We start from the raw sequence: 27,482 nt of genomic DNA, 5'->3' as shown, positions 1-27,482 counted from the left end.
GAGCAAGCCACTCTCGACAACTTCTTTTCCCTCAAGTCTTTAATCAAACTTCACTCCAAGAACAGGTAGGTCACGTCTAATGCGAAGGAAGTTTCTCGGGTGGATTGCACACCTATAGAGACGAGGGCACCAATAGCATCAGAGGTAGACCATGGACCTAATTTGGGAGCGAACGCTGTAGTAGCAGTTGTTTCAACCCATACTGGTAACCCAACTAGATCACCCTCTAATTCAAACATGGCCAAAGGGCAAAAAAGTCCCAGACAAAGTGCATCCACGCAGAATCAGGTTACTAATACCATCATGGAAGTTAGAGGGGGTCATAGATGTTCTCCTCCTGCACTTGTACAGAAGCCTGTCCCAACCACGAATTATCACATTAACCTTCCTCATGTTAACTTACCACCAGAATGCCTACCCTTTGTAGTTGTGCTTACAGGGGTCCCACAGCTGAAAGATGGCAAACAAGAATTATACAATGAACTCAAAAACAAAACTAAGTTTTGGTTAAATGAGAACAGACCTCTTCCATGCCAACTTGATGGTCAGGTCCTTCATGTCAGAAGGGTCAGCTGGATTGGAAATAGGACTAAAGACACTTTGGGAGATTGCATTTCAGTTAATTTTAGGGATGCCAGGGTTGCAAGGTATATCTGCAACTATCAATATGACCATAGTAGATCAGGTATTGGCACATATGACCTAAGCTACTTCCAACTGCAAGCAGCACACACCCCGGATGCACGCTATCAGCCCCGGGGTGGGAGGGAAAGAGGCTTTTATCCTAACTTCCATTATGATCACATGGCCCCTACTTTCAACGTAGACCTAGACGAACACGGGATGGGTCGTGGCTATTGACATGGTGCACACTCCCCTTACTTAAGGTCATTATTTGGAGTACTTATCTCTGGGTGTAGTGAGCTGGGTGAGTATAGCGTGCCACCTGGGCCCATGCATATTCCTGACAGTTTATCCCTGCCATACGCTCCAATTCCTACGAGTATGCCAGCTTCTGACACTTTTCCTTCAGTGAGCAACCGGCAACCTTTCAAGCCTGATGGCACACCACTGGAGACCCTAATCAGGACCAGCATGCTTGATATACAGCCCCCTGTCGGGTCAGCAGTGGTGGATTCCAATGTTAGGATTCTTAGCTGGAATATAGCGGGCATCTCCAGAAAGCTAAATCTTCCTGAATGGAATACGCTTATCGAATCCTTTGCGATATGTGTATTTCAAAAGACCTGGAGCATGGAGCCCTGTCATAAGGTTGGTTATACTACTTTTTTCGTACCAGCATTTCCACCCCCTACAGGGAGAGGTCGCACTTCAGGAGGTCTCCTCATATGGGTTTCGATTTCACTTGGCTGTCACATTAGGCAAAAAGAAATCAATTCTCCAGACTTGCTAGAGATTTCAGTTAGGGGGCCCAGGAGAGGGCGTACGTTGGAAATATTTAATATTTACGCTAGGGGTACTAAAGGTGGTTCGCCTTCTCCAATAATCGCTATGATGGAAGGCAAACTTAGACAGTGTAGCAATGGTATGTATGTCTTGATCGCTGGGGACTTAAATTGTACATTCGAGCTCCTTGCGGCAGAGGACATTTAAGACACCTCCGACCAGGATGCTAGGATGGGTATACCATCTTTAGTGATCTCGCCCATAAAGAGGTGGTCCCACCGGGCCATTCAGCTTAACACCTTAACTTTGGAATTTGGACTAAGTGAGGTAAATGGCAGAACAATCTCGGACCCTTCTGGAGCCCACACGTTCAACAGGGTAGATCATTCTTCAAGAATAGATTACATCCTCCTGGATTTCAAGCTCTGGAGCTTCTTGTATGGCATGGAAGTCCTGCCCTCTGTGGTCAGTGACCATAACCCACTCTCTTTGATTTTGCACTCTTTGTTGTCGCATACTAACGGTCCGCTGGAACCCCCAAAATACTGCCAACCTCAGAAGTCTGTCCGTCAAATTGTGGGAGGCGCCTCAAATGGTGCAAAGTTGTCATGGATGAGGGAAAGATCCAGAATATAGGGGCACTTATGGCAGCGGCTGTGACCAAGCTGGACACTATTACCCTGGATCCATCAGAACTATCTCCACTCTTTTGCGATACTATTATTGCTTTGGGCAAATTATTCACAATGCATAGTAAGGGTCCCCTTGGAAGGGAGTGCCAGAGACTTAAGGGTAATTCGGGTTGGTATTCCAAAAAATGCCGGCAGACAAAAACTGCTCTTGTGAAAGCAGTCAAACTTAAGTCCCCCGAGTTGATCCGTATGGCCAGGAAAGAATATAAGTTGTCCATCAGCGAAGCTAGGAAAGACTGGGAGGACCAGTACTGGCAAGATCTAAAAAAAGCCAGTGCGGGGAGGGATTCTAGTGGCTTCTGGAAGTTAGTAAGGGCTAGAAATAGGCCCGATAGCACCCTCATCACGTGTAACAATACCGCCAAACGTGGCTTGATCACTTTTTGCTTTTATATACCACCGATTTGGATGTCAGGCAGGGGCCGTCCTTACCAGCTTTAATGGTATCCTTTGGGGAGAGCGTAGCCCACTTCTTCACACCCAAGGAAGTGGAAAATGTGATAAAATCCTTAGTAGCAGGCCCAGATGGGATACCGGGGGATTTGCTCCATCTCAACCTTAGCGAATGGGGGAGACTTATTTCAACTCTACTTAATGCCATTAATAACGGTGCGGCAATCCGGGACTCATGGAAGGGGGAGAGGTCGTCCCGATCTTCAAAAATAGGGAGTCGGGATGACCCTGCCAACTACCGCCTGATAAGTTTAATTGATTCCACCCAGAAGGTCACTTGAAAGGTGGTCCTTGGGAGAGGCTGCAGTGGGTTGATGATAACAAAATCCTTTCGGATTATCAAGCAGGTTTTAGGACCGGCACAGGGACTATAGAGCAGGCCTTTAGATTACTGCTCTTATATTGGAAGGTGGTCTTACTAGGCAAAGGCAGTCTTTATCTCGCTTTTATCGACCTGAAGACTGCCTTTGACCTGGTGCCCCGGGACCGTCTGTGGGGGGTACTATCTGAAATGGGGATGCCCGCATATATCTCCATTCTTTTGACTCTGCCTCCCCTTCTCCCGTCCACCCACTCCATTGCCCTCCCATTATCACTATCTTCCTTTCATTACAACTACCTTTTTTATTTTCCTCTTCCACATGGCACACATACTTATGTTTCGTTTTTGTCTTTCAGGTTTTGTACGCTGCTTCCAGCGGAGTCCCACCCACGTATTTCATGTTAAACTGTTGTTTGTTCTAATAAAGTTGTGTTTCCATTTATTTGTGTTGTTTTAATAAAGATTATTTTTTAACAATAAATAAGTGAGTGTATAGGTCTTTTTCTGACAACACTTGTCTGTAGTTTATTGTGAAAATCGTCTGTTTATAGGAGGTTTAGAGAGAAAACATTTGTAATTTAGCGGCGTACCTACCAAGTATAAACCAATAGACTATTACATAAATGAAGCCTGTGTAACTCTACAACTGCAAGGGTTCTATGCATGTATTACTTTATAACACCATGAGTACTGCCTGGTTGATTACAGAACCAATAAGGCACTGCCTAGCACCACTGCGACTTCAGGGACTGCTGAGGCTCACCCTGCAAATTTAAGTAAAGTCCCGGAGGGTGGCGATCCCAGGGCTTCAGTTGGCTTCGAAGACCCCGAACAATTAGTAAACAATACCCGGGAAGGTGGCGATCCCCTACGCTATGAAACATCTCTGTGCCCTTTTGTGCCTAAATTACATGTGACATTAGGATCCCCAGTCCTACAGAGACCCCGCAATATAATATTAGGATTAGCCAAGGAACATTACCCACCAGGAGCCTAATTTAAATCAACAAGTGAGACCCCGCTTTTTTTTCTCCATTTTTACCATCCAGATCCACTCTATTAAAGCAATACAAGGTTTTCCTCCTCTCGCTTCAACTAGTCAAACAAGGATTTGCTATCACAGGGTGGAAGCCATGCCCCCGCCCTCTAATAGCAAACATACATGTCCCGCAAATGCACATCCTGGGACATTGTATGAGCTGCTCCTGGGAGGTTCCGCTCCCTAGGACCATGATGCATTGGTTAGTATAAACGTATACTAACTCTAAACACACAGGTGTACTACAGTAACCAGAGTGTAGTGAAGAGTCAAAATCTAAAAATATAAATCCTACGAGAGGTCAGATGACATTGTTCAATGAGCCGACGAACCTGGGATGAGCAGAAACAGCTACACAAAGAAAACGGGTCATCAGCACAATGCAAGCAACTTTGAATTATTGGTGAGTGCTGCCTTCTTTTTACCTTCTTCCGCTCGTCGCCAAATTTATGTAGTGAAGAAGCAGACAGCAGTGGATCCGATAAGTACATGTATTGCAGGAAAAAAAGACACCTTAAACACCCATCAACAAGAGTAGACAGCAAGGCAACCGTCTTCTCCAGCACCGTATACAGACTCCCCAAGATTCTCCTCATGAAAGCCCTATATTCTAACATTACATACTATGTCTTACATTGGAATACTACATAGAGCACATGACTTTTCAGCAATGAGATCATGGTTTCTTCCAGGAATCTTCAGACCTGTAGGGGTGAGTAGTTCGCTTCCCACTCCCTGTATTATATAAACGCAAACTAACAAAACTTCCACAGGTATACTGCACCGCCCAGAACACATCACTTTACAGCAATGAGCTCCCGATTTAGCATCACGCTTTAATCCCTGGGTTTTCAGACCAGTAGGAGAAAGTAGTTTGCTACCCACTCCCTATATACTATAAACGCATACTAACACTACTTACACAGTTACACTAGAGTGGATAGTATCCTACAGCACCCAGAGCCCATCACTTTACAGCAATCAGCACGGTTTGATCCCAGAGTCTTCACATCGGTAGGCGTGAGTACTTCGCTTCCCGCTTCCGGTATAGTATAAATCCATGATATCGGTTAGTAGTTCACTTCCCACTCCCGGTATGGTATGAACGCGTACTAACACTACTTGCACACGTATGCTACAAAGACAAGAGCACATCACTTTACAAGAATGAGCTCACGGTTTAGGCTCTCGGTTTCATACCCAAGTGTAGCAGCATATCATCTCAGCCACATGTAACGCTGATCAACACCGCACTTTCAGACCAGTAGAAGTGACTACTTCGCTTCACACTCCCCACAGAGCTTACAGTGCTCCCACCCTTGTTTCCTACTTTTTTGCCCTTTTTTCCCCTTACTTGCTTCAATGGAATCACAAAATGGCGGCCAACACGTCCTAGTTGCAACCGCTCGCAACCAATAAGCAGCAAGCTTGTGCTCGTAACAACTCAGACAATCAGAATTCCCAAATATTGATATGTGTAAATTTCGATATTTTTCAAAAACTACTGAACAGATTTACACCGAATAAACAAAAGCATGCTTTCTAGACCAAGACCCTTCTATCTGCCAAATTTGGGGTAATTCCATTCACCAGTTTGACCTCTTGTAGTGTAGTTCCTATTTTCCCAATAGGCTCTAAGCATTGGAATAACATAAACAGCAGTGTAGACGTAGGACTGAGGTCATCTAGGTCTCTTCTGACTATGTTAGACTTAATTTAGGTTTGCGCCAGCTAGCTCAGAGGTCACTGGAATTTTTCTCGAATGAATAGGGAGGGATTAGCTTCCCTGGCTCAGACAAAAAGGGATTCAGTTTCCGACAACCGCATAAACATGACAACTTTTCTCCCTCAGAATAAGAGTATATCTCTAGAGTCGTGTGAAAACAGTAGACAGCTATTTCACTCAGTCGGCAGTGCATACTTAATTTCACCAGAGTGCAGAGAAATAGAGAGACGGGCGTTTTCAATAAAAAGTTGTTATTTATCAAGCAAAACTTAAAGTAAAGTAAAGGGCATACAGTAAAAGTAGTATTATGAAATAATACTGTAAAAGCATTGATGTGGTTTCTTAGCCATATGCTACTTTAAAATGGATAAAATATATACATACATAAATACATTGACTAATGTACTCAACTGGTGCTTCTAACTAAGCCTACCCCGGTGTACCTGACCTAAGCCTAATACATGGGAAGGGATGAGTAAGTAGCAGTCTAAGTTAAGTAGGTTAAGATTATTTTGCCAAGAATCTGCATCAAGAATTCTCTTAAGGGTTTAATCATCTTCGTACCTTGGTAATAGAATGTGGGAGGTCTGGTATCTCTTTCCTCAGGACTCGATATTCCAGCAACCCGCAAGGGTAGGCTGGAAACCCCGGAGCTGGATTTTCTCGGCTGGAGAAAAAGACAGCGTCTCTCTCAGTGCGTCAAACAGGAGGGGTGGCTTCCGTGGGCACTCGCATCAGCTGGGCTCCCGGGCAAGTAGATTGCCACTCTGCTCCAAACCACCGTGTGTTTGCTCAAGGCAAATGTTGGTATTTTATACCTGGAAGGTGCCGGGTTTGAGGTAAGGTTGGACATAAGATGTCACTAAGAACTAACAGTTCTTTCTGGACTTCAGGAGTTCTTGTTCAAATCAAAACAAAAGCAGGGGGGTTTTCCCGGGCTGCTGGAGGCTTGCACGCTTTGTACTTTTTAGGAGTCGATGGGAGTAGCTGTGCTGTGCTTTGGATTGCATGGGCTATTACTGAATATGAATCTGATTCTTATGCCTTTATCAGGATATTATTGATTATAACCTCACAAGTGCATAAATAAGGAATATAGAATTAGGGTCCCAGATATGAACACGGCACCCACTCCACGGATTGATGTCCATCATTACTAAAAAAACTAAGCAATAGTGAACATTCAATGATGCATGTGTGTTTTCCGACCCACCCCAAAATACATATTTCGCATTTGAAATGCAACGAAAAATGAGTGTTTGTACTGTACGCTATTCAAGCAGTGTCATCATTCAGATAAATGCATATATATATCACCTGAATGAATTGCGAAAATTACACATGAAATGGCTCTAAATACAGAAAAGAAGGTCGAGACCATTTCATCACATGTTTAAACAAATTGCTGCATATGTGCTAGAGGCTGAGGTAAAATATTGTCTCTAGTATCCTAAAATAGAAGTTCTGTTCTCTAAGAATAGTTCTACTTTAAGCAGAGTACCATGTGCCAAAAATAAAAGGTAAATATTTTGAAAAAAAGGGCAAAAATAATTTTGCTTTCAGGGGAAAAAGTTCCAAATATTCTCTGTAGCTTTGTTTATCAAAAACTGAAGGCCGAATTCAGAGTTCAGGGAACGCTGTGTGCTCATTGTTTTTATTAAGAGGTATTCTCGTTGATTGGAGAGAACATTATTTCAGACAGACCTGCAAAAACTTGCTCTACCACATCAGGGGAAAGTTCGACCAAGTATGAAAATGCTGCAACTGTGCAGTTCTCTGCATGATTGCTATCATCGATGGTTGGATCAGCAATGCTCACAGAAGGCTGTACCTGTTTGGTGCTGCTTTCCTCTCGTACCTCACCGCCACCTACTCATAGTGGTGAAGTCTCAACGAATGCCGTCATCAGAATCGGTAGCCGCTGGGGACAACACGATGCATGAGTTGTCACAGGACCTAGCAAAGTATCGATTTCCATTGGTACTGCTGATTGTAGTGTAAGACAGAAGTCCAACACGCATTCTTCTCCGCATAGCATACATCGAAGTACAGGTATGATGCAATCTTGCTAGATCGGTCTGAATGAAAGAAACCAAGTTGTACTCAGATCTCTTAGCCGGGCCAATCCGAGGACCTTAGTGATACGGTCTTGGTATCGTATTGCTAGGATTGTTTCTTCCATCGTTGCTAGAGTCTTGTCCGTGGATTGGCTTGCCATATTGGAGCAGAAGGAGCAAAAATAAAACTCCTGCCAGGAGTCCCAAGATTAAGGGTAGCCCGCCGAAGACAGAATGGACAAAATTCAGGAAGATGCCCAGAACTGTTTCAAAGGGTGCTAACAGTCCCGAAAAAATTGTCTTAAATACATGTGCGATGCCACTGGTACCAGACATGTTTAAGATTTGGCTTAACACTTCTACGAAATGTACGGGGAAATTTGTTGATAAAAGGGTATGTATCTCTGCTGTTGTCCTTGCAACTTGCAGATCATATGTTTCTTTTGATGATGTTAAAGGCACAGTTGTTAGTAAAAGAATAGACTTGATTCTGCTTAAAGTATCAATTTGAATCGAAGAGATATTTAACCGAGGCCATAACGCAGCCCCCATATCTGGATTGCTGCGTGGATACAATAGTTGCATACAGCAAATGGCCCTGGAAGTTACAGTTGTCAGATAGGCTTTTCCTGGCAGCATGCCACAACAGCTGTGATCACTTATTAAAATGTAACTACCGTTAGAAAGTGGTCTAAAAAAATGTCTCTATCTGTTTTGCAGGTGTGCCATGCAGATGACATGAAAGGTTGTTTGAACACCAATCGCAGGCTCCATGCAAATTAATTCCTTGACACAGAAATGTACCACTTAGTGATTTTTTACAATTTTTACCACTAAGAAATACCTCCTTGTTTCCTTCACTATAACATCTGTGTGTATAAGGTAAATCCCAGGTTGATTTGATGTATTCTTTACCCAACCTTTCATACTGGCCTGCTGATATATATTCTTGGCAGTATTTAAACTGGAAAGTTGCAATCAGAATTGTAATCGTTCCATGTATTATCCATTCAAAGACAGGTCTCTCTGACATTGTCAATGGTAATCTCTCGAGTTTTTCAATGCTCAGAATCGTATAGTCTGCTCCTTTTTGTGCCAAACTGATATGTTTATCAGTAAGGTTAAACATACCGAATAATGACGTTGTGTTGATTAAACGCCATGGTACGTAGCCAGAACACAGATTTTGCAACGTCCAGCCTAGCTGTACAATAGAACGTAATTGAGACTGACCATGTTGTAATATTGGTAAGTCCTGCTCTATTATATCAAAAGCAGATGATACAATGCTGTCCAGTGAATATATTCTGGAAGACAGAGTCGTTAACCCATTGTTCACAACAGAAAGTGATTTTTCCAAAGTTATCCGATCAATTTCTCGTTTTTCTGCTGTTTCAATTTGCATTACTTTCCATGCTTTGTTGTATGCAGCGTATATACCGGCCGCTATGAAACGTTTTTGACGCTGTTTGCATGGTCCCATTATGAAATCACACAAGTCAGCACCGTCTTTAAGTAAAGTCAAGTGTTGCTTAATTTCAGCCAGTGTGGATTTCTGTAGCCACTCAAGGCATAGTTTTCCTACACTGTATGTTGTAACTATCCCTGGATGTTGTCTTTGGGAATATCTAGGGTCTGGTCTGGTCATTTTGAACCCCTGTGTTTTGTTCAGGAATCTATCTTGACAGTTATTCGTGTCTGTTGGCCAGATCAACCACTTTTTCCAATCAGTATGTGTTCTGTTTTGGTGTAAAATATTAGATACGTCTATCTCCACATCAGTAGTGCTGTCACTATCAGGTGTGGGTTTTGGACTAGACAGTGTATTCAAGTCTTTTATCTTAGCTAGGCCAAGACAAGTAGTTTGTTGAATTGTGTCATTCAAAAATATCATTTGTTCTGGGATCATGCAGACCCTAAATAGTGCTTCTAGGCCTTGTACTTGCCAATCTTTGGAATCCCAGATTGTTTTTGTTTCAATGGTGTTTTTCCAAAATTCGAAACCTAATGCAGACATTTTGTCATAAAATTGTTCTGAATAAATCAATTTAGTATTTGTCAACATTGTTTTCATTCATGTTCTATTTAACATTTTAAAATAAAACGTTCCTGGATCACTGTTATTAAACCCTGAGAAGTATTGGAATTTTTCAAAAAAAAATTTCGAACTGCCTTTTGGAGGAGTTGGACAGTGTTCCCACTGGTTAAAGGATAAAACATTTCTAGGTTGAGCAGTTTTATGCAAATAGTGATCACCATAATGGTTGCAGCAGTATAGCTCTTCATAATTGGATGAACCCTGTAAGTAATCATGTTCTGTAAATTTGGCTGACATTACTAAATCTGACATCATATTATTAATGTTTTCAAAGTCCCAGTCATCAGAGAAGTTACTAGGTAACACAAAGTCACTTAATGACATCTTGAGCTGGTGAGGGTACTTAAAGAGCTCGACCAGGCCAAAAATGTCTTAATCAGTTCTGTCCCATGCTACCCCACCGGGTATTGGAATGGCTGTGATGTTCACTGATGATAGTTCTCTTTTCTCGATGTGAGAGGATGTGTGTGGCTTTAGGACCAAGTTGATGTTCTGACTTGCTGTGTCCATTGTACTATATTTCCCCTGAATGAATTTTCCCAAACATAGAACCATGATGAGCCAAAGCAGGAGGAAAAGTACACCTAACACAATCCAAAATTCAATCCATGGTGAAATTAGATATGTCTCTTTTAGTTGGTGAAAAATTTCAATTACTTTATTTTTAAAACTTTTTGTTGGAGGCGTTTCTTCATGCTCGCTTGGATCTTCAGAGAAATTGTCGAAATTGATGAAGTAGCCTGATGCAGTTCTGTCAATGGTTGGAATTGCTTCCAGATTTTCATTTGCTTTTGTATTTTTATTTGTTTCATTTGCATAGTCCGAGGCTACATTGTTGTAGACAGGTGTTTCTTGACGAACTGGTGATATTTGTGTTTCAAGAGGCACAAGGTCCATGGCATTGTTGCATAGTCCTTTTTTATGCACTGTAGGTTTATCAAATGTGATTAGTCTCTCAGTTTGAACCTCTTGGATAGTTGCACATTTTGGTATTCTGCTATTTCTTGGGAGTCCACTGGGCCTACTACTTATTATCGGCCACATGATTGTGGTTTTACCAGGTCGATGGATACAACTCGGTTCTCCTTTTTACCACCAGGTGGCGGTAGTACAACTGATCTTGTTCTGTTGATAGTTAAGACAGGTACTGCTTTTCTGTAAGAAGGCCCAAATTCCTTCTTTACTGCAATCTTCTCTCTGACCAGTTCCCCAATCTTTGGAATCCAGAAAGGTCTTGCTGGGACAGGTTGTTTTTCTTCATTGGCTGTCGACTGTTGTTTCAACTTTATGTTACTCAGGTTTTTTCTTGTTTCATTTAAATCCTGTAAAACAGCCAAACGATCTTTGATATCAAAGGTTCTTTCTTCTACCACTAAAGTGTGACTATCAAGGTCCTGAATATGCATTCTAGTTCCGAACAATAGTTCGTATGGAGTGAGACCTTTTAGAGAGTTTCTTGGCAGATTGTTAAGACTACATTGGACACTTGTTAAATGTTTGACCCACCCATCACCCGAACCTAATACCCTCGCCGTTATAGATTGCTTTATGTCCCGGTTTTTTCTTTCCACAACCGCATTTCCCTCAGGATGGAAGGGAGAAGAATACTGCAATGCGATACCCATACTGTTCATGGCCTCTTTGTAAGCTCGAGAGCTAAACGCAGGACCCTGATCAGAATGTAGCATGCCAATTGCGTATGTGCCGATAAAGACTCGCAAATCTTTTATAACAGTTCTGGCGTCAGCCGTGTGCTTGGGTCTACATTTTTAAGTGAATTCAATCTTAATTATTATGGGAGACACATTTCTCCGACTGGATTTCTGCTCTATAGATAGCCTGATGCTATCTAATAGTGGTATCTGGGCTACAGGCTGGGCCGGTTCACAACTGCGATCTCTGTTGCAGTCCTTGCATTTTTTGCAAAATAGTAGATATCTACGCTCATTCCCGGCCACCATTATTCTGTTTGTAGTTCCATCAGAGATTTCAGGATCTCTTGGTGCCTCGGACCCAACCCCATATGTGCTTCTTGTAATAAGAACATTCTCTGGTTCGTGTTTGGAATTACCCTATCCCCCACTCCAGGGATTCGAGCAAAAGGAACGGAGTTTGCATCAATTATGTATGTATTACTGACTGGATAGTTGAGGGGCAATGCTGCATAATCGCCTTTTAATGAGGCTTTTACCGCCAGCATGGTTTCCCCATCTATGTGTTTTTCTGAACGCCTTTCAGTGGCTACGGAAGCTGGTTGAACCGCTTCAGCTGTGGCTGTGTTAGCCAATGAATTCCCTGCAACGTGAACGCCATCACGTCGATGACTCAATGCGTGTATCACGTGAGTCCTTCGTAGTTCTTTCTGAAAACGAACTACCTGTTCCCAAAGCCTTTTATGCTTTATTGTAGCACCTGTGTCATCTTTGTAACCGTTTTTGATCCATGTCTGCAAGTCACTGTTTTATGATTTGACGCAGAAATACGAATCGCACACTTTTAGTGTGGGGAATTCGCGATCAGCATTTTCAAGCACCATCTTTAAAGTTCTTATTTCAGCTCGCTGAGCTGAACATTTCCTGAGTGATTCAGTTTTGGTAATCATTGGTTTGAATTTACCAGAGCGCCAGCGACCTTTAACAATCGCACATGCTGCATCATAGGATTTATTTTCTACATCATAGTGTTGCGCGAATCTGTCCATATAGATTACGCAGGTATATATTCTAGAGGTAGAATTTCATCTGGCAGAGGATATTCGCGTTCATATACTAGATCATCTAGTTTTTTCAGTTTTGGGTCAAAATAGTGTATCACGTCTTCTGCAGCGAAAGAATTTTCCCATTCTATCCATTTTGGATCTAAGGCCACTTTAATCAGATTACGTGGACTTGTTAACGCCTCAAGGGCTGATTCTGCTGAAAAAACAGATATTCTCCTGCCTTGGGCTAGGGCTCTTTCTTTAGCTACAGCAGTTTTAACCGCTGTCAGAATTTCTCTGTAGAGCTGAATTTCATTTCAGCTTAAGTGTACAAATGTGACATGTAAGCTATAGGTACCGTTTCTCCCTCATTAGAGGTCAGGTATGTGAATCCGCATCTTCCTGGGATGACTGGGGTTACAAGATTGCGTGTATTTTTGCAAGCTTGTAATTTTGTTTTAGTTAACATGTCTGTTTGCAATGATCTCAAAATCTCTGTGTTTTTCTGATTCCAATTGTTTTGTTTGAAATCTGGTCTTATTAATTCATAGAGAGGTTTAACCCTCTCAGCATAATTTAGAATGTATGTTCTTCCGAAATTCAGGAAACCTAGTAATGATTGTAAATTTTTCAGCGTTTTTGGTGCTTGAGTACAGCACATTTCTCTAAGAAATTGCCTGCCAGGCTTTTGCCTTCACTTGCTAATTCATATCCTAAAAATAGGACAGTTGGATGGGCAATTCGAGACATTTTAAAGTTGAATTTGTAACCCTCTGAAGTGAATCCAAGTATTATGGTGTTCACCCTTTTTAAGTGAGTCTCCAGGTCATCATCTGTGAGATAGATGTCATTGACATATGATAATGCTTCATCATCATATATTTGTAGTAACTCTGTTACCCTTGCTGAGAATAGTCCTGGGCTATTCTTGAATCCCTGTGGGAATCAGCAAAATAGTTTTTGCGATCCAAATATTGAGAAAGCGGTCAAATACCTGCTTTCAGGTGCAATGTACACGCCCACAAACATCGCAGTACAAAGGCGCCGCTGACCACAAGCGACCCCACAACCATTTCGTGTCTCCTGAGGCGGAAGCCGGGAGCTAGGCCAGAAACTTTTAAATATTGAGAGTCACTTTAAAAATTGTATTTTAGCACTATTATCTGTCACTCGCCTACCTTCATTGACGCTTTTGATGCACCCGTGCAGCCGAGATAAACGCTGACTCGGAGTCACAAAGCACAGAAAGGCTTCCCCCGCCGTCACCGGCGCGAAGCTCGGACACGCCCCCTGACGAGGACACGCCCACAAACATCGCAGTATAAAGGCGCCGCTGACCACAAGCGACCCCACAACCATTTCGTGTCTCCTGAGGCGGAAGCCGGGAGCTAGGCCAGAAACTTTTAAATATTGAGAGTCACTTTAAAAATTGTATTTTAGCACTATTATCTGTCACTCGCCTACCTTCATTGACGCTTTTGATGCACCCGTGCAGCCGAGATAAACGCTGACTCGGAGTCACAAAGCACAGAAAGGCTTCCCCCGCCGTCACCGGCGCGAAGCTCGGACACGACCCCTGACGAGGACACGCCCCCCTCTTTCTCGCTTTCCTGTCCATAAAATAATGTGTCATTTCCGGACGCGCAGCGGACGGGCGCAGCGGGCGCGCCTAAGGCAAGCCCGTCTGTGCCCGTCCGTGCCTCGGCCGGGCCCTGGGCCCATCATGCTGCCCTATCTAAGGTATGTACCAACCATATACCTACCTATACAAGAGATCAAATACTTGCCCTCAATCATAATAAAAATCACTGTCACAACATGATCAATGTCGAAAAGTGGTTAGGACCTGTATGTTGTCATATCTGTAGAACACTCCTCACCCCGGAAATACAATCACCCATTATGAAAAACGCGACCGCTCTCCGAGGAGCCCTGATCAATGCAAGGTCAATATGTAAAAATGGCCAGCACATATTTGACCTTATTACAGAGAATAACATTGACCTACTATTCATAACGGAAACCTGGCTAAAACCATGGTGCAACCCAATCATAACTGAAACTGTTCCCCAAGGATACCTCATTCAGAGGACCGATAGACAGGAACTGAGAGGAGGTGGACTAGCCATTATCCACCGCGAATCACTGAAATGCTCGACGTTCGAACTTTCGGACGTAAAAGGGGCAGAAAGTATGGGATTCTGCTTTCAGATCAATGAGGAGAACACTTTCGTGGGAGCCTTAATCTATCGCCCCCCAGGACCTCAAAACGGCTTCTTCGAAAGCTTCAAAGATGCACTTAGCACCTTAACCCTGAAATATGCCAATTTCACAGTCTTAGGCGATCTAAATTTTCACCTAGACAAGCCCAACGACCCCAATACAATATGGCTTAATGACTTAACTGATATACTGGGGCTGGAAATACTGACTAAAATGCCCACACACAAAGCAGGCCATATATTAGACTGTATTTGTACCAACATCAAAACCTTAACTGTCGAAACCCCCCTCATCCAAACATGGACGGATCACTGGTTAATCCCTTTCAAACTTACAACCAAAAAGAAAAGTCCGAACACTGCCAACCTAAAAATCGACTTCTCGACGCAGAAAGATTGGAAAAAACTTGCAAACTCACCTAATCTGCACCACATCGCAGAGGAATCTAAACCGTCCATTACAGGATGTACTGAATCCGATTATAATAACTTTTGTAAATGGGTCACAGATTTCTGTGGTCCTGCAAATTCAGGAAAATTACGGAAAAAACAAAATAAAAAATCTGCACCCTGGTTCTCCCCCGTTTTAAAAAACAAACGTACTGAGGTCAGATCCCTTGAAAAGAAATGGCGCCATAACTATGATGTTACGGAAGCTCTCGCCTATAAAACCGCTAGGAAACAATATCATTTTATGATAAAAAATGCCAAAAAAGACCATTTCCTAGAAGCCATCAATTTATCCAATAACAAACAGAAGGAAATTTTCAAAATAGTTGACGAGTTCATGAATCCCAGAATCCTCAGGCAGGAGATACCACCGTCATTAACACTTTGTAATTCCATAGCAAACTACTTTGAAATGAAAATACTAAATATCACCAAAGATTTCCCAGATCTTTCAGAACCCCCCGCTTTTGAAAATCTACAATTATCCAACAGTATACCTCAGTTAAATAACTTTGCCCCCATTAGCCTCGATGAAACTCGACAAGCTATCCTCTCATGTAAATCAGGCTCCCCTTTTGATCCATGCCCCCCACTGTTGTTCCACATGTTAGTAGACATGGTAAACCCAATTATAAACTCCATCATAAATTCCTCTCTAGCCACTGCCGTCATTCCATCTGAATGGAAGCGTGCTGCTGTAAAACCGCTACAGAAAAAGCCCCTAGCTGATCCCACCACACTCTCTAACCTTCGCCCAATCTCGCTGCTTCCACTGCTATTCAAACTGACTGAAGCAGCAGTAAACAAACAGCTGACTAAACACCTGGAGGAAAATCACCTCTTACACCCTAACCAGGCAGGTTTTAGGGCAAAACACTCCACAGAGTCAGCCCTTCTACATACTGTAGAGACACTTAAGATGGCACTGGATCAAGGAAAAAAGGCTGTCCTGATCCTGCTTGATCTATCGGCGGCCTTTGATACGGTCTCACACCCCGTATTAATTGGCCGCCTGGCAGAATCAGGACTAACAGGAACCGCTTTCAAATGGCTGAAAAATTTTCTAAGCCATAGAAAACAAATCACCATATTAGGAAGCTATTGCTCAGAGGAAAAAACTTTAACAACAGGGGTACCACAAGGCTCAAGCTTGAGCCCGGTCCTTTTTAACCTTTATATGTCCCCTTTGATTGAACTGATTACATCATTCAACATCAGTACAATATCTTACGCGGATGATACCCAACTCATCCTTGTATTGGACAACAACTCAACTAAAGCAGAAGAAAATCTGAGAGATTGTCTCACCGCAACCTTTGAATGGATGAGAACTCACCACCTTAAATGCAACTCAGGCAAGACTGAGATCCTCCCTTTTGGTCAGAATAACCTCTTTTCCCCTAACAACTGGTGGCCCCAAGACGCCGAAGTTCCACCTAATACCATCACGTCAGCCCGCAACCTCAGGATAAGGTTTGATGAAGCCCTATCCTTCAAAAAACAAGCAGGGACTGTGGCAGGGTCCTGTTTCAACATTATTAGAGGCCTCAGAAGGTTCTTTGACCTCCTCCCCCTGACAGCCAGAAAAACGGTAGCAGTAGCCCTCATTACATCGCGGCTAGATTACTGCAACAGCATCTATGCAGGTTCCAACAAAGCTGTCTTACACAAATTGCAGATGGTTCAGAATGCTGCTGCCCGCTTAGTGCTAAGACTACCCAGGAAATCATCTGCATCCATGGCACTCAAAACCCTGCACTGGTTACCCATTCATAAGAGAGTTTTATTTAAAATCCTACTCATCACTTTCAGAGCTTACCACCAGTCGGGCCCCTCATACCTATCCCAAAGGTTTGGAAGATACACTCCCTCCAGGTCACTCAGATCATCCAACTTAAACCTATTAGCTGTCCCCAAATTCAGACTGACCACAAAAGGTGGAAAATCCATCGGAGTGCTAGGAGCTAGAGCCTGGAACAAGCTCCCACCCCAGATGCGTCTGATTCATTCAGAGAATCTGTTCCGAAAAGCCCTTAAAACATGGATTTTTAAGGCCACTGACACACTATGTCTAGCGTTAATTTAATTTAATATCACTCACCCTCTCTGTATTAAGTACTTCTCCACCATCCTTTATGTTCTCGGACAACTCTCCCTCCCTTCTCACCTATGACACGTGATGTTTCTAGCGCCAAGATGCTCCATGGAGTGTAAGTTGCGCTTTATAAAAGCCAATTCATCATCATCATGTTTTGACAGAAGAATCCATTAGAGATGTCTAATGTCATTTTATATTTTTTGCGCACAATGTTATTCATTAGTGCTGCACTATGTGAATTTTATACTGCAAATGTTTTACAAAAGGAATTAAGGTGTCTGTAGTCCAAAACTAGACGATATGAATCATCTGGCTTGGAGACAGGAAACAAAGGATTGTTCATTTGGGAGGTGCATGTTTCGATCACCCCTTGGTATTCAAGTTGATCTAAGATCTCCCTGACTTGTTTTTTAGCTTCTTGCTTAACTGGATACTGCGTTTGTGCAGTGGGCTGATTTTTTAACTGGATCTTGAGGTGAGGTGAGTCCTCATCCCATCCTACATGATTTTTGTATAACACAGGAGCTTGGGCTACTGCCCATTTTCTTGCCAATGTGTATTTTATATGAATCGGAATGTGATTCGAGAAGGCAGGCATAATCATTTCTTCACCATGAGAGCACTCCCTGACAAACTCTGGTGGCCAGTCTTTCTCAGCTAACAGAATGTCATAGCCCTTTGAGAGTTTTTCTCCAAAAGAGACCTTTTATTTCTCTAGTTTTATCTCCCTCTATACGTAATGTTATTTCATATAGTTTATGGGGCACATTAACTCGTGTGTCTGCAGTTTCCACCTGAATGTACTCATTTGTGTCCACTGTCTCCAGAAGATTCATCAGGATCTTGCGAGCTATGCTCACTTCTGCTGCGCTGTCTAGCATTGTCTGTGCCCACTCTCCGTTTTTCAGCTGCGTCCTCAGAATTCTCGGCATGTTTAATTTTAATACTTGCTACCTTCTTTCTGGGAAATTTTATTTTTTTACTTTGATGAGCAGGTTCCTTGTCTTTGGACTTGACGTGCTCTTCTCTGTGTTCTGACCGTCCTCTTCTTTCCGATTTCTGTGAGGAAGATCGAGAAAGATTGAGTGGGAAGGATCGAGAGGGACGTGTATCAACATCTTTATATCTATAAGGTTTTCCTATTTTATCCCTATCTCTAAGGTTATATATTTTTTCAGAGGGCTCCCTTTGGGGAGACTTGTCTTCTCGGCCTGGAGATCTCTCTCTACGTTGAGGAGACCTTCCTCTGGACTGGAAACGTATTTCCCTGGGAATGGTTTGTTTGTTACCTCCCCAACTCTTTTTTGGAGTTTTAAAATTATTTTAAATAAATGTTTTTTCAGGATTTTCAGTTAGTTGGGGTTTTACTTGTTTCCCACCTAAACTATCTCTTCCTAGCTCTTCATAGGATTTTTCTATGATTCTGGCGAGTTCAAATGGTTGTTCTGCTATATCTGTTTCCGTCAATTTCTGGTGGATCACCACAGATGCTGCTTCACCTTTTATTTTGGCTAGTAATATAGCCGAGACCAGCTTGAAGTCTTTCAGTAATTTCATACCCAGAGTTAAAGCAGGTTCTGGACCATATTCGTTTTGAATCTGTCTTAGTACATCTGGTATCACCGCCATAGATGGGACACCATGTGTTTTTGTGTAGATGAAAGCAAAGACTGTGCCCCAAGTGTCACAGTCCTCCACATGTGGTGCAATCCCCATCGGGAGGCAGATAGTCAGAATTCTGTGTTTCTCAGTAGGAGTAGTATCTGGAAATACTGCCTCTATTTGAGTAATTTTCTGTGCTAACCAGAATGGAATTTGTTCCCGTTTTATGGGTATTTTACCAAGACATGATTGTATGTTCTGTGGTGTGATTTTGTTTATGTTCCCCTGGTGAGGGGTCTGCTGTGGAATGTTAATTGTCGGTTGTACTATTGAAGTCCGCATGACGTATTGGACTAATTGTCTATGTATTTTAATTAAGAGTTTTAGCTGTGCTAAAAGTTCAGGAACTGACATTTTATCAATATCTGGATGTGGTGTGTAGCTGGCTAGAACCGGCCACGTTGCTCCTGGTCTACATAGTGGACCGAGCCTGGTGATGTGATCTTTATGTTTTAGGGCGCCTTTAAACCAGAGCAGGTGCTCTTAGTATTTTAGTGGGATTTCAATCTCCTCGAAAGGAGTGTATTCATCCGGAGGTTCCTTTATTTTGTAATAGTGGAAGTCTTTTGTCGTAGCATGTGCTGCTGGAAAATGTATCCATGAATAGAATACCTCTGTCTGCCGATATTCATGTGCCTCTATCATGAATATGACTGTACCACCTCGTGCTGTCAGTCCATTTTCTATAAGTTTTAGAGTTATAGTTCTTCTTACATTGACCGGAATGATTATTGCATCCGGTTCAGTTTCATGGAGACTTGCGTCTTCCTCTAAGAATTGAGCTGCTATTCTTGCTCGCTCCCTTTCTTCGTCACTTTCTGCCATTCAACTGACTGAAAGTTTTCTGTTGCAGATCGAGTTTCAAGGAAACAAAGATTAGGTGCACAATATTTTGGAACACTGCATCCTTCAACGTTGATCAAACCAAAAACTAATACATAGGATTCTCATCCTACTAAGTTCCGGCGGATATTAACCTTTCACCCACTCCACGCGTCTATTGGAGTTTTACGGGGAAAGGGTTCTGTGTGAAAAGCATGACTGAGTTACTCTAGTGTCTTGCGTTAGATTATCGCCTTACCAAACGTTGGGCGCCATGTAGTGTAGTTTCTATTTTCCCAATAGGCTCTGCGCTTTGGAATAATTAAACAACAGGGGGTGGTGATGGACAGAGTTTCTGAATTAAGCAGAATACTCTCACCCAGTCAAGAGATCAGGGCTTAATCCAACACCGTTTTTTAGCTCACTGCACCATCCCAGCTCAGAACCTGGCTATATGCAAATTAGTCTGTCCCTGGCCCAGTGTATCATGGGAACAGGGCAAACCAAACTACCAAGCCAATTCTTTCACTGGGAAGGAAACAAGCTACCGGGGACCGGTTTCTGCCATTTCAGCCATCTTCCGCCCGGCTTGCTTGAATCCTGATGGTGCAATGAGCTAGCGACTCACGTCTGAGTTTACCCTTCCACGCTTATGGTGGACAAAATAATTAAACAACAGGGGATGGTGATGGACAGAGTTTCTGAATTAATCGGAATACTCTCACCCAGTCAAGAGATCAGGGCTAGATCCAACACCATTTTTTAGCTCACTGCACCATCCCAGCTCAGAACCAGCTCAGAACCTGGCTATATGCAAATTAGTCTGTTCCTGTCCCAGTGCATGATGGGAACAGGGCAAACCAAACTACCAAGCCAATTCTTTCACTGGGAAGGAAACAAGCTTCCGGGGACCGGTTTCTGGCATTACAGCCGTCTTCGGCCCGGCTTGCTTGAATCCTGATGGTGCAATGAGCAAGGGACTCACATCTGAGTATACCCTTCCACGCTTATGGTGGACAAAATAATTAAACAACAAGGGGTGGTGATGGACAGAGTTTCTGAATTAAGCAGAATATTCTAACCCAGTCAAGAGATCAGGGCTTAATCCAACACCGTTTTTTAGCTCACTGCACCATCCCAGCTCAGAACCTGGCTATATGCAAAATAGTCTGTCCCTGGCCCAGTGTATCATGGGAACAGGGCAAACCAAACTACCAAGCCAATGCTTTCACTGGGAAGGAAACAAGCTACCGCCAGTGTCTAACCCAGGGTGGTGTGGAGTGCAAAAAAACGATGGATTTAGGCCCAGATCCTTGTACTGGGGTGAATGTATGACATTGTTCTACATTCTGTCCATCAACTGTGTTTTTTGCAATTTTCACCCCGAGTGTGCTGGGTATACTCAGACGTGAGTCCCAGGCTCTCCACACCACTGGAGGCAAGCTATCCAGGCTGAATGAAGGCTGATAGCCAGAAGCCGGTCCTTGGATACTTGATTCCGGTCTGGGAAAGACATGGCTTGGTAGTTCGGACTGGACTGTTCCCATGGGGCACAGGGTCAGAGCTGATTTGCATATAGCCAGTGTCTAACCCAGGGTGGTGTGGAGTGCAAAAAAACGATGGATTTAGGCCCAGATCCTTGTACTGGGGTGAATGTATGACATTGTTCTACATTCTGTCCATCAACTGTGTTTTTTGCAATTTGCGCTTTGGAATAATATACACAGCAGTGTAGACGTAGGACTGAGGTCATCTAGGTCCCTACTGACTATGTTAGACTTAATTTAGGTTTGCGCCAGCTAGCTCAGAGGTCACTGGAAACTTTCTGGAATGAATAGGGAGGGATTAGCTTCCCTGGCTCAGACAAAAAGGGATTCAGTTTCAGACAACCGCATAAACATGACAACTTTGCTCCCTCAGAATAAGAGTATATCTCTAGAGTCGTGTGAAAACCATAGACAGTTATTTCACTCAGTCAGCAGTGCATACTTAGTTTCACCAGAGTGCAGAGAAATAGAGAGATGGGCGTTTTCAATAAAAAGGTGTTATTTATTGAGCAGTCTTCTTTCTCATGCAAGAGAAGTGAATTGCCACAATTGCAATACTTAAAGTAAAGTAAAGTGCGTACAGTAAAAGTAGTATTATGAAATAATACTGTAAAAGCATTGATATGGTTTCTTAGCCATATGATACTTTAAAATGGATAAAATATATACATACATAAATACATTGACTAACGTACACAACTGGTGCTTCTAACTAAGCCTACCCCGGTGTACCTGGCCTAAGCCTAATACATGGGAAGGGATGAGTAAATAGCAGTTTAAGTTAAATTAGTTAAGATTATTTTGCCAAGAATCTGCATCAAGACTTCTCTTAAGGGTTTAGTCAGCTCCGTACCTTGGTAATAGAATGTGGGAGGTCTGGTATCTCTTTCCTCAGGACTCGATATTCCAGGAACCCGCAAGGGTAGGCTGGAAACACCGGAGCTGGATTTTCTCGGCTGGAGAAAAAGACAGCGGCTCTCTCAGTGCGTCAAACAGGAGGGGCGGCTTCCGTGGCCACTCGCATCAGCTGGGCTCTCGGGCAAGTAGATGGCCGCTCTGCTCCAAACCACTGTGTGTTTGCTTACGGCAACTGTTGGTATTTTATACCTGGAAGGTGCCGGGTTTGACGTAAGGTTGGACATAAGATGTCACTAAGTACTAACAGTTCTTTCTGAACTTCAGGAGTTCTTGTTCAAATCAAAACAAAAGCAGGGGAGGTTTCCCGGGCTGCTGGAGGCTTGGTTTGTTTAAAGAACGTGTAGTGCTTTCTAGGAGCCGATGGGAGTAGCCGTGCTGTGCTTTGGATTGCATGGGCTATTACTGAATATGAATCTGATTCTTATGCCTTTATCAGGATATTATTGATTATAACCTCACAAGGGCATAAATCAGGAATATAGAATTAGGGCCCTAGAAATGAACACAACACTCTAACCTTGTCTAAAAATTCCTATGGAAATTAACATGGAGAAAACACGTTTTGGGAACCCCCTTTTTTCTCAGCCACCCCCTTTTTGAATCATCCCCAAACTTTCCGCATTGGATCTGATATGATAAAAAAGGAGTTTGGAAGATTTCATGAAGATTCATCAAACAATGCCAAAGTTATAAGCAAAACAAAAAATGTTCTTCCTTTGGAAACTAGGTCCTAACTATAACTACCTAATATATATATGTAACCTGGACTCATCCAAGAAATTAGTCGAGATACTAGTAAAATATGCGGACATTGACAGGATGGACTCACAAAAGCAAATTGATGAAATGGAATTACAGATTAGCATATTAGAGGGTGAAAATACAGAGCACAAATTGAGAGAGGAAATGATGGCACGCCTGAAATAGGAGGAAGATACTATTAAGTGGCGAAAAGCGTTTAAATTTCAACGTGATAAAAATGACTATGAGCAGGGGCAGATATTTACATTCTCGAGAAAATATGATGCAGCAAAAGCAGCCAATAAACCGATACAACATTGCGGGGAACCAACTGTGACAGCGGGGACAAGCAGAGAATTGAACACGGTGTCATCAATATCTGACCTGAGCTCAGCAGCAGAAACTGAGTCTGAATCTGAGATGGTAACCTCAGCAATGAGTGGCATATCAATGGTAAAACACAAACAAACTCTCGCAGAAGAATTACATTTTTTTCCGAGAGGAGCGGCGCCAAAACCTTCGGCCAAGGAAACAAAATGCATCTCAAAACTAAGGAGAAACATCCGGCGCCGCGAGCGAAGAAAGAGGCAGCGTCAGCTTGCAAAAGAAAAACAAGAATTCTTTCAAAAAAACTGTGGAGCAAATAGAACCATTGGAGTGCACCATAAATGACAACTCAGTGATAGATCTGGCAAATATAAATTTGGACACAGCAGAAAAACAACTATTGTCCTTAGGACTCTCCTACTGCGTGGAAAGTAATTTTAATTACACTCAGACACATGCAGATATCTACAAATATAACAGGAAATTTAAACTTCAAAAATTTCACTTACTAAAATCTCTCAAACCACGCACAGTGACACCACTATCAGGACAAGTGAGCGGTACAACATCTTTGACTGCTGCAGATGTTGTGCTTTTATCGGATTTGAACAATACAAAAAAATTGAGATAATAATGAAAGTACTGAACAAAACTCCACACAACAAAGAATGGCTGACTTAGGTGTGAATGTGGATATAGCGCCAGTCACCACATTTAAAGCAAAATCGAAATTTGTCCCAATAATGACTCGGGACTAGATTGATACTTTTAATGAGACAGTGGTAGGTGAAATCAGAAAATTGAATGTCAAAATACAGAATCAGAAATTTCGATATAAGCCACATGTGCAGAAGTATCACCATCTTATGAAAAAACTACAAGCTAATGACTCCATAGTAATTAGTAACTCCGACAAAGGAGGAAATGTGGTCATCTGGCCAAAGAATTTATATCTTGAAGAAGCACAGCGACAACTTGGTGACAGAGAATGTTACAAAGTATGCTCTAAAGGTATAATCAAAAACAATCAGGATGAATTATTCAATAAATTAGTGGCTTGGAAGAGCTTAAACATGATCACTCAGGATGAATTAAAATTCATGAAAAATGACTATCCAATAATGCCCAACACATATATTTCATCCCAAAATTTCACAAGGACAAATTAAGACCGCAGTCAGACCAATAATCTCAGCCAATCAGAGCTTAACGGAGAACATTTCAAAGTATATAGACTCATTTTTGCAACCACTTGTACAAAGGCTTCCATCATATTTTCAGGATACTACTGACTTTTTAAGAAACATACACGATCTACAATGGGACAGTGAATATTTATTAATATCCATGGATGTATCAAATTTGTACACATCTATCCAACATAGGGATGGAATAAGAGCAATGGAACATTTTTTGAGCACAAGACCAATCAAGGACCATCTACATAACAAAGTGATTTTGGATCTTACTAAGTTCTGCCTGAACAAGAACTATTTTATGTTCCAACAGCTAATATACCACCAGGAGAGAGGCGTAGTGATGGGTGTGAGTTTTTCACCCAGCTACGCCTGTCTCCACATGGGGTGGTGGGAAGAAGTGGTTGTCAGGAAGATGTACAATAATGAGTGGTCAGGGAACATCATAAAATGGATATGTTTTATAGACGATTTGTTTATTGTTTTGAACGGGTACAAGGAGAGTTATTCATAAAAAAACTAAATGTGAATGATTTAAACCTGCAATTTACTTATGAAATTAGTGATGACAACATTTGATTTTTGGATGTGGAGACATACATTGAGGAGAAAACCATACATACACGCCTTCACCGAAAACCCACAGCTGGCAATACTATACTGCACTCTAGCAGTTTTCATCCCAAAAAAACTATAGGCAGTATCCCCTACGGGGAATTTTTAAGAATTCACAGGATTTGTAGCAGGGATAGCGATTTATATTCGGCACAACAAAGGTGTAAACAAAGATTCTTAGCTAGAGGCTATTCTGAAAGCAGTTTAAATCAAACTATTGCAAGCACTCAATCCAAATCACGTGAGACTCTTCTTTTTAAACCATCAAAGAATAAGATGAAACAAACACGTAAAACACTAATTGCCCCAGATTGATCATGACATTTAGTAAACAAAAAGAAAGAATTAGACGGATCATCAAAGAAAAACTGGCATATGATCCACAGTGATCCCATAATTGGGGACAATATGCCAGTATCTCCCATAATCACTTTTCGCAGTTCTTGTAGTACTAATGATTACTTAGTAAACAGCAGTCCAGAACTAATAAAGAACACAAATTGGCGGAGTAAACAGAAGGGATTGGTTTGGTGCACAAGTTGTAAGGCCTGTAAATATGCTGAAAATCGTACAACGTATAACCCAGGTTTTGAAGACAATCTCACGATGATCAACAAACAGTTAAATTGCAAGTCTGAGTATGCAGTATGTGTACTGAAATGTACTTGTGGATTAAAATATGTGGGGAGTACCCGTCTTCCAGTACAGAAAAGGATCCTTCAGCATCTAAGGGCCATCACCAATAACAATAGTGCATACCCGGTGGCCTGACATTTTAATGAGATCCATAGTAGAAAAACAATTGATCTAAACTACTATGTAATTGACAATGTTCCCCCTCTAAGGAGAGGAGGAAACAGAGATGCAGTACTCAGAAGACTAGAAACTAAGCTAATCTTAGAAAAAATCCACATGGTCTTAATATATCGGAAGACATTCATACATGGTTATAAGTCCAGAGGTAGTAAACCCCGTATCCCGGATTGAGCAATGATATATGTCATTTTAGGTAATATGTAGTTATTGTTTTAATAGATATATATTTATACAGATTTTTTTGTATTTTTATATATTTATTTACTATATATTCCTCTTCCCTTTCTGATGGATTCTCTGAATTTTATGTTCATGGGCTCATGACATAAGAATATAGATTTTTGATGCACAAATCAATGATACTTGAATATGCTGGCTAGCATAATGAGTATTATTTTTTGCACTTTGATCTAAAAAATATTGCATTGACATTTTTTCACATTTCACTCTTTGCACAACATAAATTATTATATTTATTATCAAAATGTATTAGCTACTATTTTCAGGTTGTGACAGGATAGTATGACTACTATGGGCAACACATAAATATTCAATCAACGGCTTTTCCAAGTGATATGCGCCCATAGGAAAACAGGATGTTTTAAATGATTTAAGATGGAAAAGGACTTATTCTTTTTTAATTATTTATATTCATATTTATTCCTATGCTTTTATTAAGTATTTATACAGTTATTTATAAAGCATACATACCTGTCACTCTGATTTGGTTTTTACTGTTAAAATATGGTGACAGTAAACGGGATAGTAAAATGTATTGTCTAAATCAGCATTTCATGATTGAAGGTAAATTACTCAAAAAACATGAATGAATACTAACTTGACTCAGGTCTATCCTGAGTCAGTAGTAAATACGTTTTAAATGTTTAATGTGTTGGAAGTTTTGAAATCATGTATTTTACAGATATGACAATACCCATATAAGTATTACAAGGTCAGTTGGTGCACACTATGTTAACTTGATTTGATGGATTTACCCTATCCGATTTGATTTCTGTTCGACTCCTCCCAAATTGTTTTATCTGAGAACACTGTTTTGTGATGACTTACTAGGAAAGGTGGAGAGGTCCATCTTTGATGGTTGTGTGCACAATTGTACTTTGACCACTAGGTCGTCCTCAAATTTCTCTATGTCCAATCATTCACAAGAAAATTTCTTTGCATTCGTAGGTATTCTTTATATTTTATTTAATCATATTTGTATGTTTCATAAACTTCATATTGTGGTTGGTACAATTCACTTCATTATTCAAAATATACCCAATGCATATCGGGTCATATGGGACCCTTCTTCAGGGGTCAGTACATAAACAAAACAAGGATTTTTGAGCCAGCCAATAAAACAAACAATAAAACTCAAAAAATGAAACAGCAATTTATGAGTCAAAAAACAAATCAATGTATAACATTTTATAATTTGGGACGAGGATTCCAAGAGTGCATGCTATTTCTCAACTGCCCAAACTAAACCACAAATACGAAGTAGACATCATTACAAGCGTTCTGTTAGTCGATGCGGATAAAAAGTGCCGAATTTTATCTCAAAGTTAAATATCAG

At 41.6% G+C, this 27,482-nt stretch overlaps 1 pseudogene; it reads right to left on the bottom strand.

Annotated features, from left to right (window-relative positions):
- Positions 1-389: 389 nt before the first annotated feature.
- LOC147722744 (uncharacterized) lies at positions 390-10,838 on the bottom strand (annotated as a pseudogene).
- Between the last annotated feature and the right edge of the window lie 16,644 nt (positions 10,839-27,482).

Source organism: Lissotriton vulgaris, chromosome 4_1 (assembly GCF_964263255.1).
Source record: "Lissotriton vulgaris chromosome 4_1, aLisVul1.2, whole genome shotgun sequence".
NCBI lineage: Eukaryota > Metazoa > Chordata > Amphibia > Caudata > Salamandridae > Lissotriton > Lissotriton vulgaris.
The sequence above is the reverse complement of the archived record's forward strand: the minus strand, read 5'-3'. Positions and strand labels throughout refer to the sequence as shown.